Below are 12429 nucleotides of genomic sequence, written 5' to 3'. Positions count from 1 at the left end.
TGTAGTGCATGCAGGTGTGAGTGGAGCTGAGACAGGGATGGAGGTGAAGGACGTGGAGGAGGGGGACACAGTGGAGGCAGTGGAGGCAGTGGATGTTGGTGTGTCTGCATGGGTATGGTACTTGTGTGAGTGCCTCTGGGATGTGTGGTGCTTATGTTTGCCATGTCCACTCTTGTGTGTTGATGTGTGTGCATGCTGGTCTGATGGTGTGTTTGGGATAGGCTGAGGTAGAGGGGATTGGGTCTGGGTAGTGGAATTTGGAGGGGGATGCTGGACACAGGGACAATGGCTGCCATCAGTGCTGAGGCCAGAACCTGAAATGCTCTCTGTTGGGCCGCAACGCCAGAATGAATGCCCTCCAGGTATGCATTTGTTTGCTGCAAATGCCTCTCGACACCCTGGATGGCATTCAAAATGGTTGATTGCCCAACAGTGAGGGATTTCAGGAGGTTAATAGCCTCCTCACTGGGGGCAGCAGGGCTGACTAGGGAAGGGACTGAGGTGCCTGGGGTGAAGGAGATGCCCACCCTCCTGGGTGAGCAGGCATGGGAAACTCGATGAGGGGCTGCTGGGAGGGCAGTGCTGGTAGGGGGGTGGCGGCTGTACCTGTTGTTGCGGTGGGCACAGAGGTGCCCACCACCGCAAGGGAGTTCCAATCAGAGGAGGAGTTGCTGTCGCTGGTGTCTCCTCCTGTCCCCCGTCGTGGAGCTCCCCTTTCCCTCCGTCCCATTGGTGCCTTCAGACTCTGTACATTCACCCTCCTGGGCCATGTGGGTTGCAGCTCCCTCCTGCTCCGGTGCCACTGCTCCTCTGCCAGATGATGCTAATTCACACAAGAACAGGGTGACAAAACAAAAAGGGGGGGAAAGACAGAAGAGAGACATGGTCAATGCCTGCAACAACACCACCGTTGGTGGACACAACACACAGGGAGCAGTCCTATGCACTAGGCCATGCACTAACAGTTCAGGGGAAAATCACATGCCCATGGTGGACTGTGCCTATACCCATTTGATGCACACCTGGAACCCACAGGAGCTTGATTAGGTGTGGAGCGCCACTACATTAGAAAAAAGCCGCTAGGAAGAAGGACATAGGTAACGGGCGCTCACAGTAAGTCCATACAGTCGAGTTCACAGATTATTTATGTCATGGTGCTCATGACAGGAGGATCTTCCTAACTCCTCCAATGTTTCAAAGGAAACTGACAGTAACAACAAACAGCTGTCAGAGCATAATTACTCTTGTGAGTGCTCTGACAGCTGTTTGTGGAGCGCCACTACCACTTTTGGGGTTGGACTGGCACTGAGCCTTCCTAACAATGGATCTACCCTAGCACGTTTGCCCTGCTCTAGGGGAACCCACAGCTCTCTTCTCACACCCAGAAACCTCATAAAGCACGCAGAGTCAGCTGCATGAGACAGTACTCACCCCCTTGTGGCTGCTGTGATGCCCTCAAGCGCCCATCCAACTCTGGATATGCCACCGCCAGGATCCAGTACATCAGGGGGGTCATTGTGCAACGGGCACCCCTTCCACGTTGGGAGGCCATCCCCAGCTGAGCCTCCGCCATCTTCTGGCTCCAGCGGAGCAGATCCTCCCATCTTTTGCAGCAGTGAGTGCTCCGTCTATGGTAGACCCCCAGGGTCTGCACTTCCATGGCGATGGCATGCCAAATTCCTTTCTTCTGGTGGGTGCTGACCTAGAGGAAATGTAAAGTAGGAGTAGATTTTACTCCCCCGTCTGGTTATTCTTACTCATTGGCCACAACCACCCACCCTGGCCCACACACACATACACTGACCATCCTCACATGCTGGCCTCTGCCCACCCTCCACCTGTATCTTCCATCCATGCCACTCCATACATTCATGTCCCATCCATCATGCTCACAGTGTACTCACCTGTTTGTCTTGTGGACCGTAGAGTTGTGTGTACTGGGGGAGGACCCCTTCCACCAGTTTGTCCAACTCCTCCGCAGTGAAGGCAGGGGCCCTTCCCCCAGACACTGTAGCCGTTGTTGCTTCCAGACTCAGGTCACAGCAGCACTTGCAGTGTAGGTCCTCTCCTGTTGATGGTCAGGTATCAAGTGAGTGAACAGATAGAACATGCCGGTCACATTCGCGGCGGTGAGTACAGTCACTGCTGGCGTACATCGTCATTGGCTCCTGGAACCCATACTGCCCAATGATAACCAATGCTGAATTGCGCAGCGATCTTCGTCTGCCTACCGCGACGGTGTACACCCCAGCGCAGTTACCTCATTTCCACTTGTCCCTCCTTACAGGTCAGGCAGCCGCCATTTCAGGCAGGCCAAATAACTGCGTCACAGCACTTTTGTGCAGTAATATGGACATACAGCATTAAAAACAGATTACAACACCCTTGTGAAACCTATGTGGTATATGACCCTCTGTTCACCCTTCTCCTCCATAGGACACGTCCGCTAAGGCATATGATGAGATGGCTTGATCATCTGGTATACAGACCCCTGGTGGACCTGTCGACAATGCAAGACAGACACATCATCATCACATACGGACTTGATCGTGCCACAATCCATGAACTGTGTGCCCAGTTGGAGCCAGACCTGATGTCAGCTATCCACCATCCCACAGGGATCCCCCTCTAGTGCAGGTCCTGTCAGTACTCCATTTCCTGGCCAGTGGGTCCTTTCAAACAACAGTGGCCATGGCATCAGGGATGTCACAGCCAATGTTCTCTAACGTGTTGACAAGAGTGTTGTCTGCCCTGCTGAAACGCATGCGCAGCTACATCGTATTCCCTCCGGTGGAGGCTTTGCCCACAAGTGAAAGGTGACTTCTATGCCCTGGGACATATCCCCATCATCATTGGTGCCATTGATGGTACACATGTGACATTTGTCCCCCCTCGCAGAAATGAACAGGTGTACCGAAACCGCAAAAGCTACCATTCAATGAATGTGCAGATGGTGTGTTTGACAGATCAGTACATCTCCCATGTGAATGCCAAGTATCCTGGCTCAGTGCATGACGCTTACATTTTGAGGAATAGCAGCATCCCTTATGTGATGGGCCAACTCCAGAGGCACCGTGTGTGGCTAATAGGTGAGCCCAAGGTCCCAACACAGATTACATAGGTGTCTGGCTATGGTAGAGTACCTAATGGTTGGTGTATGTCTCATAGTTGTCCCTCGATATTTGAAGGTGACTCTGTTTACCCCAACCTGTCATAGCTCCTAACCCCAGTGAGGAATCCCAGGACAAGGGCAGTGGAACGCTACAACGAGGCACATGGGCAGACTAGTAGGATAATTGAGCGTACTTTCAGCCTCCTGAAGGCCAGGTTCCGGTGCTTCCATCTGACAGGTGGCTCCCTATACTACTCACCGAAGAAGGTGTGCCAGATCATCTTGGCATGCGGTATGTTGCACAACCTGGCTTTGCGATGCCAGGTGTCTTTTCTGCAGGAGGATGGGCGTGATGATGGTTTTGTGGCATCTGTGGAGCCTGTGGACAGTGAAGAAGAGGAGGCAGAAGAAGAAGATATTGACAACTGAAACAACATCATCATCCAATACTTCCAGTGAGACACAGGTAAGAGATTGGCACTGCTCTTCTCATATCAGACTACTGTAGGACATTGCTTGATTCTGAATTTTTGCCTCTTTGTATGGACCTTGACAGTTCGCTTTGGCTTTCCATTTTACAGATCTGTGTACCACTTTCTGCCTTCTGCTATATTTACTGCTGCCCAACAACTGTCTAACATTGGTATGTGAAAATGAACATTGACATTGCTATTTTTCTGAAAGTTTGCAATAACACATTTGTGAAAGTACAGACTGACCCCAGATTGATTTGTGATTCAAGTGTGTTTATTTTTGTGCTAATAAGTGGAGGGGGCTGTGTAATGGGCTGGGGTGATGATGGAGGAATGTCCATGGTAGAGTCCAGTCTATTGACATCACAGGTGCATTGCCCGCACCCAGCGCCACGACCCCTGGTCCCCATCTCCCCCAAGCCCCGCTGATCCGCTACGACCCCACCACCCTCCACGCCCTCAACCCAGGGCGCTCCAAAACCTGCTTCCTAGCTCACCCCAAACGCACCCATGGACCCTTCGCCTGCAACTCCTGCAAACGCATCTTCCACCACGCAACTACCACGACCACAAGCCCACGCGCCATCAACCACCTCAAGTGCATCCTGGTCAACGCTCGTTCCGTCCACAAGCACGCCGTTGAACTTTGGGACCTCCTGGACTCCACAGCCCCGGACGTCGCCTTCATCACGGAGACATGGATGAACGCCTCCTCTGCTCCAGACATCGCTACCGCCATCCCCGAAGGCTACAAGATCTCCAGAAAAGACCGCACCAACCAAGTAGGAGGAGGTGTCGCCATCATCTTCAAAGACTCCATCAGCGTCACCACCTCCACCGAAGACCCCCCCCTCGCCGCTGAACACCTGCATTTTCAGATTCGCACCGACCCAAGGACCACCCTCAGAGGATCCCTCGTCTACCGTCCTCCCGGACCTCGCGCCTCTTTCAGCGACGCCATCGCCGACTTCATCTCCCCGCACGCCCTCGCCTCACCGGACTACATCCTCCTAGGCGACCTCAACTTCCATCTGGAACAAAACAACGAACCCAACACCACCACCCTGCTCGACAACCTCGCCAACCTCGGCCTCAAACAACTGGTGAACACCGCCACCCACATCGCCGGACACACGCTCGACCCTATCTTCTCCGCCAGCAAACACGTCTTCTTCAGCCACACCTCTGCCCTACACTGGACCGACCACAGCTGCGTCCACTTCACATTCCGACGCGAGACCTCCCACCTCCGCACTCAACCCATCCCTCGTCGACAGTGGAACAAGATCCCTGAAGAGCAACTCTTCTCCGCTCTCGCCGCCAACCAACCCACCCTCACCACCGACCCCAACTACGCAGCTCTCAACCTCACAAACTGGATCTCCAACTGCGCTGACAACCTTGCTCCCCTCAAACGCACGCATCGACAGACCAACACCAAAAAACCTCTCTGGTTCTCTGACACCCTCAAAGAATCAAAGAAAACTTGTCGTGCCCTTGAGAAGGCCTGGTGCAAGGACCACACCGCTGACAACATGACCGCCCTCAAGAACGCTACACGCGAACACCACCACCTGATCCGCACTGCCAAAAGGAACTTTTTCACCGACAGACTAGACAAAAACAGCCACAACAGCAGAGAACTCTTCAGCATCGTCAAAGAGTTCTCCAACCCCAGCGCCAGCGCCAACGCCGTCACGCCCTCACAGGATTTGTGCGAATCCCTCGCCACTTTCTTCCATCGCAAGATCAGCGACCTCCACGACAGCTTCGGACACCAGACCCAACCATACACCACTGAACCCGCTTCCCCGGACATCACCCTCAACAACTGGACCCACATCAACACGGAAGAAACCAAATCCATCATGAACTCTATCCACTCCGGCGCCCCTTCGGACCCCTGCCCGCACTTCATCTTTAACAAAGCCGACGACATCATCGCCCCGCACCTCCAGACCGTCATCAACTCTTCTTTTTCTTCTGCTACCTTCCCCGAATGCTGGAAGCACGCTGAAGTCAACGCCCTACTAAAGAAACCTACGGCTGACCCAAGCGACCTGAAAAACTTCCGCCCCATCTCTCTTCTACCTTTCCCAGCCAAGGTAATAGAAAAGACCGTCAACAAACAGCTGACCACCTTCCTGGAAGACAACAACCTGCTCGACCCTTCACAAACCGGATTCCGAACCAACCACAGCACGGAAACCGCCCTCATCTCAGTCACAGACGACATCAGGACCCTGATGGACAACGGTGAAACAGTCGCCCTCATTCTCCTCGACCTCTCGGCTGCCTTTGACACCGTCTGTCACCGCACCCTAATCACCCGCCTACGCTCCACCGGGATCCAAGGCCAGGCCCTGGACTGGATCGCCTCCTTCCTCGCTAACCGCTCCCAAAGAGTTTACCTCCCTCCGTTTCGCTCAGAACCCACCAAGATCATCTGCGGCGTACCTCAAGGCTCATCGCTCAGCCCGACACTCTTCAATGTCTACATGAGCCCCCTCGCCGACATCGTACGCAAGCACGACATCATCATCACCTCCTACGCCGACGACACCCAACTTGTACTCTCCCTCACCAAGGACCCCGCCAGCGCCAAGACCAACCTACAAGAGGGTATGAAGGACGTCGCAGATTGGATGAGGCTCAGCCGCCTAAAGCTGAACTCTGAAAAAACGGAAGTCCTCATCCTCGGCAACACCCCGTCCGCCTGGGACGACTCCTGGTGGCCCACGGCCCTCGGCACCGCACCGACCCCCGCAGACCACGCCCGCAACCTCGGCTTCATCTTGGACCCTCTTCTCACCATGACCAAGCAAGTCAACGCCGTGTCCTCCGCCTGCTTCCTCACTCTCCGCATGCTCCGCAAGATCTTCCGCTGGATCCCCGCCGACACCAGAAAAACCGTGACCCACGCCCTTGTCACGAGTCGCCTGGACTACGGCAACACCCTCTACGCCGGGACCACCGCCAAACTCCAAAACCGCCTGCAACGCATCCAAAACGCCTCGGCCCGCCTCATCCTCGACGTACCCCGCAACAGCCACATCTCCGCACACCTGAGACACCTGCATTGGCTCCCAGTCAGCAAAAGGATCACCTTCCGTCTTCTCACCCACGCACACAAAGCCCTCCACAACAAGGGACCGGAATACCTCAACAGACGCCTCAGCTTCTACGTCCCCACCCGCCCCCTCCGCTCCGCTGGCCTCGCACTTGCTGCCGTCCCTCGCACCCGCCGCTCCACGGCGGGTGGGAGATCTTTCTCCTTCCTGGCGGCCAAGACCTGGAACTCCCTCCCCACCAGCCTCAGGACCACCCAGGACCACTCCGCTTTCCGGAGACTCCTAAAGACTTGGCTGTTCGAGCAGCGATAACCCCCCCTTTCCCCCCTAGCGCCTTGAGACCCGCACGGGTGAGTAGCGCGCTTTATAAATGTTAATGATTTGATTTGAAGGGGGCATAGGAAGTGGCGTAATGGCAGTTGAAAGTGGACAGGGTAACAGAGTGGGATAGAAGGGTGACTATCAGGAGAGTTCTATTTCCTGGCGGGGGTCTTGGCAATGTTCTCTGTCTTGTGCCTGGATCTCAGGGACCGTTTGTGGGGTGGTTCTCCTTCTTCAGGGGGTGGGGTGCTGGTGGCCTGTTGGTCCTGTGGCAGGACCTCCTGTCCACTAGCGCCGGCGGAGGTGGAGGGCTATTCATCGTTCAGGCTAGTGTCAGGGGCCCGTTGGTGTGCCACTGTGTCCCTCTTGGTGTTGGCGATGTCTGCCAGCACCCCTGCAATGGTGACCAGGGTGTTGTTAATGGACTTCAAGTCCTCCCTGATCCCCAGGTGCTGTTCCTCCTGCAGCCGCTGGGTCTCCTGAAACTTGGCCAGTATCGTGCCCATGATCTCCTGGGAATGATGGTATGCTCCCATGATGTTGGAGAGTGCCTTGTGGAGAGTGGGTTCCCTGGGCCTGCCCTCCCCCTGTCGCACAGCAGTCCTCCCAGCCTCCCTGTTGTCCTGTGCCTCTGTCCCCTGAACCGTGTGCCCACTGCCACTGACCCCAGGTCCCTGATTGTTTTGGGTTAGTGGGTTTGCCTGGGGTCCCTGTAGTGGTGGACAAACTGCTGATTGACGTGTCCTGGGGACAGTGGCATGGGCCCACTGGGTGGGTGCTGTGGGGGTGTTTCCTGAGGGAGGAGGTTCTGTGGTTGTTTGTGACAGTGGCAGGGGAACCAACTGTCCCGAGGTCCCTGATGGGCCGGGCTGGTCATCTTGATCCAGGTGTGCAGAGCTGGGCCTCTTCTGTGAGGGGACTGGATATATCTGACACCTCCTGTCTGGTGACGTTGGGTAGGGGTCCTGTTGGGGGGTGAATGCATAGTTATTGTATATGTGTGTGCCCTCTTGTCCAATGTGTGAGTTACCCTCTACTCCTGTGGTTGGCTTATTGTCTTGGCCTTGTGTGATTGTTCATGCAGGCCTTGGGATTGGGATGTGTGGGTTGTGATAGTGGGGTATCTGTGGGGTGTTGGGTGTGAGGGTAGGGGTAGGAGTTTGTGATGGCATGCAGGTAGGGATGGGGCGATATAGTACTAAAGATCTGACTCACCAGCAATGTTCCCTCTAATTTTTTTCCACTGTGTGCGGCAGTGTGTGGTCTCTGTGCGCTGCAGCCAAGGATACGTGCACCAAGAAATTGACCATTCACGCGCGTGCAGCGCATAACTAGCCAAGATCTTTGGCATTAGCCTCTCCATACCACTAAAGCAAAAAAGGGATATCATTGCTCCATGCAATAGGGCATCAAGGCAGTTTTGTGACCTGGTTGCACACCCCAAGGACATGACCTGTTAAGTGCCACCTACACCCCAGTTAGAGAAAACAGAAATCAGGAGGTTGAACCATTATGAAACTTTAATGAATACTTTCAGAGTGCTGCAGAGGACCCCGCACATCAAATACAGCCAGTTGTACAATTGGTTAACATTTACAGTTTGATGAACACACTGCTGATGAATGCCATGATGCCCCTGCCAAGATACAGGCTGAGAAATGTTCCTACCCCACCCACACACGGACTGTAGGAGAAGCCGCATCAGAGTTTAGACAAGTCAGGTGTCAATGTTAGATGTGTGACGTGTTTGTTTTTCTCGCCGGTCCTTGCCATTTTTCCAGTGCTGATAAACTCGGTCTAAATCAACTTTCCCATTTGAGAGGTAAGCCTTTGTCCTCATCAGCATATCTAGGTGACTCTCCTCTAGTCTGTTTCTTAATTTGGACTTGATTGAGTTCATGAGGCTGAATCCTCGTTCGCAGTCTGCACTTGAAGCCTGGAAAGTTGCACAGATATCAACAAGCTGAGATACAACACTATACTGTGCAGCATTCCGCAGAGTGAAATTCACCATGTCTTGAAAGGTCCTAAACAATCCGTTTTTTATATGCGCTGCCACCACATATTTATAATCTCTGTACTGCCGAACAACATCACCAGGGGTGTCACAATCACCCAGGACCAAGACCTTCTTATACTGCTCAACAAGTCTTTGTACATTCTCAGTCCCAGAATCAAACTGTGATTGTGTTGTTACTGTATGGAAATCAAAGCTTGTCCATTCCTTCAATTCATCTTCTGGGAACCTTCTTTCCATGTGCTCACAAAGAAGTTTAATGAAAGATAACATCGGCTCACTATCATACTCTCGGTCCTCTCTGCACAAAGCCATCAGATCTCTTACTGTGTCGCTCCAAAAGACAGTGTCGCCCAAGTACTGTTCCTTTATTTGGGTAATTTTTGCTCTTGCATACTATACAGCTTCAACGGTGGTCAAAGAGCTTTTCTGAAACAACTTGCACAAAGATGCAAGTTCACCCAGAATGTCATTTAGTGCTGCAAAGGAAATATGGTAGTTTGAATCGGATAGTTTTTGTAGCAATATTTAGCAATGGGGTCATTCTCCTCAACTCTTTCATGATCAAAGTATTTGAGAGCAACCTCATAATTACGCAAGAGTGCACCAACAGCAAAATGCCCTGAAAGCCACCGCACCTCATTGAGTGGCCGAAAGGAGACTGCTTCACATTCAGTGACCAAAGCAATTTCGTCCAGCTTGGACTTTCTTAAAGGTGAGCGGGAGAACACAGTGTAGACAGTCCTCAGTAATGTTTCCATTTCCCTGATCATCAGCACTTTTTTCCAGGCATCATCAACTCCCAAATCTTCTCTGTGCGCAACACAGTGCTGCTCAACTAGATGAGGAATGGATTGTTTGAGGCGGGTAGCAACACCATTGTTCTTTCCCAGCATCACTGATGCACCATCTGATGTAAACATGACCATTTTCATAAGGTCCAGCTTATTAGCAGTGTAGAACTCTTTTACAGCTGTAGTGATAGCCTCCACATTGCATGCACTCAGAGTTACAATTCCCCCAAACACTGTTTTGTGCTCTGTTGATGTTACAGATCGGAACTTGAAGTAGAGGATGAGCATTTTTGTAACTGAAATATCTGTGCTCTCATCAATTATCAATGTGTGATACCGAGCACTGCGAAGTTCTGCCATGAGGTCAGAGCGTATTACGCTGTTGATGGCCTCCAAAAACTCAAAGGCATAGTTCTTGCTCCTCCAGCTGTCTGGTATCTTCACATACAATGCAACGTGGTCATGGATGTCTTGAACAGATAACATTGATGTGTTCATTTTGACTGCTAGCAACACATTGTTGATGAGAATCTTTATCTCTTCAGGCAGGGATCTTTGCCGTTCAACTACTTCTAGTCTGTTTGCTCTGTCACTGGCAGTTTCCGTTAGCATGGTGCGCACTCCAAAACCCAGCCTGGCAGCAGCACTTTTATTTCTCAGTGTCACCAAAGCAGATTCATGAACTCTGCTACATAAATGGCGTTTCATGTAGTCCAGCTTCCAGCCATCACTCCATTTCTTCCCAGTAGAAAAGTCCCCTGCGATCTTTGCTTCTGCACATACTTTGCAAATCAGGCATACTTCTGGATTGTATAGAAATAGCTCTCCCAGTTGTACGCAAACCTTGCTCCTGGACTTCTGTGTCTCAGTCTCCACATTTTCTTTCAGCCATTCTTCTTTGAACACAAGACAGCATTTCTTCCTTTGTGGTGAAGCACTGCTCTCTGATGAAGTTACAGCTTTGCGCTTGAATATTTTGGTTGCAATCAGTCTGAGCCTACTGTGCCGCAAATCCTGCAAAACAAAAAAAGGACATTAATTAAAGTGAGGAACATTATTTAAAGTTGTTTTTTATGCTATTGAATGCAATCTACCAGACAAGACTGAGCTATCTCTTGGAAAATGTAGCAAGCAATTACCTGGGCCTTTCTGTTTGATCTCACACCTGCCTGTCGATGTAACACTGTCTAAGATGTCTGCAATAGAAGAAAAAACATGGTTACAGCACATGCTTGTGTTCAAGATGTAGTGCAAGGGAAAACTACTAAATATTTACCTGGTCTTTCTGCTTGTAGTCACGTCTGCCTTTTCTAACCAATGTTAGAACTGTCTAAGAAGCCTGCAAAAGAACAAAAAAAAGGGTTTAAGAATGTTTTCATTTTATAATGTACTAGGTGCATCACAAGTGAAATCTACCAAATAATGACCAGTACTGTCTGAGATGCCTGCAGCAAAAGAAAAGATGGTTAACAGTTGGTTACATCATGTTGTCATATTATAATGTGCAAGGTGACCCAGATGGGGAACCTACCAAATAATTACCTGGTCCTTATGCTTCTACACATGTCGGTCCATTCAAATCTTTAACTTGCTCGGTCCGACAAACCTGTAATAGAAGCAAAGGTGTGGATCATGAACGGGATTTATGTAGAGACCCTTAATCCCACCTGGAACGTCTACAGATTTACCTGGTCTTTACTCACGCCTGCCTGTTCAAATGCAAATGGTGACTGGCTGTAATTGGAAAGAAGATATTTAGCTTAGGCTATAGGAGTTACAAAAACATTATTCATGACAGTTCCAGAGCAAATGATTAGTTACCTGGGCTTTCAGTTTAGATGAACTCTGGTTCCATATTATCGTCTGTTTGGAAACCTACATCATGTGTTAGTCCTTCGATGATGCGGCCTTTACAGGCCTCAAGTTATCTGCTCAGCCACTCGCTATGACTAATCGGATTTATAAGGGTGAGCCTTTTTTAGACCTACTGGTTCGTTCTGGCAAGCGGACAAAAAAAAGTGTTCTGTCCATTCAGACGGTGAATGAGCAATGAAGGTGCCTTTACGTCCTGTTGTTGTCTTGTCACACTTGCTGTGCATGATGCAGGGAGCAACGTTGCAAGAACGTTGCAACGTGCGCGTTTGCCAAAGGGGCCTGCGCGATGGGGGAAGGAAAGGTGTGCGCGCGCCTTGCAGGGAACATTGCCCGCGGCCTTTAAACGCTGTTTTCATTGACTTCAATCCAGATTCAAATATGAGCATTTTCTGCAATAGGAGAGCACGACTATCGCTCTAAAAGGCTTATTTGCGCTGAGAAAGTGATAATGCATATAAACAACTATGAAGTATGACAATGATGGAAAAGTTGATAACAGCACATTTTCTACTGTTCTGAAGCATTTCCTAGCTCACTAACCATTCCTTTTCAACATAAATATCACTTGCTCGCTTGTATGCTAAAGTACGCCAAATGATGTTTAAAACACTCCCCGCGGCCTTTAAACGCTGTTTTCATTGACTTCAATCCAGTTTCAAATATGAGCATTTCTGCAATAGGAGAGCACGACTATCGCTCTAAAAGGCTTATTTGCGCTGAGAAAGTGATAATGCATATAAACAACTATGAAGTATGACAATGATGG

At 50.9% G+C, this 12429-nt stretch overlaps 1 long non-coding RNA gene across 1 annotated transcript; it reads right to left on the bottom strand.

The window, feature by feature from the left end:
- Positions 1–10927: 10927 nt before the first annotated feature.
- LOC138297239 (uncharacterized) lies at positions 10928–11381 on the bottom strand. The gene is made up of 3 exons (XR_011203959.1): positions 11331–11381; positions 11065–11127; positions 10928–10984 (listed from the first exon to the last, which is right to left on the bottom strand). It is a non-coding gene; the product is annotated as an uncharacterized lncRNA (long non-coding RNA).
- Between the last annotated feature and the right edge of the window lie 1048 nt (positions 11382–12429).

The sequence above is a fragment of the Pleurodeles waltl genome, chromosome 5 (assembly GCF_031143425.1).
Source record: "Pleurodeles waltl isolate 20211129_DDA chromosome 5, aPleWal1.hap1.20221129, whole genome shotgun sequence".
Classification (NCBI taxonomy): Eukaryota; Metazoa; Chordata; class Amphibia; order Caudata; family Salamandridae; genus Pleurodeles; species Pleurodeles waltl.
This window is presented reverse-complemented; position numbering and strand designations above follow the sequence as displayed.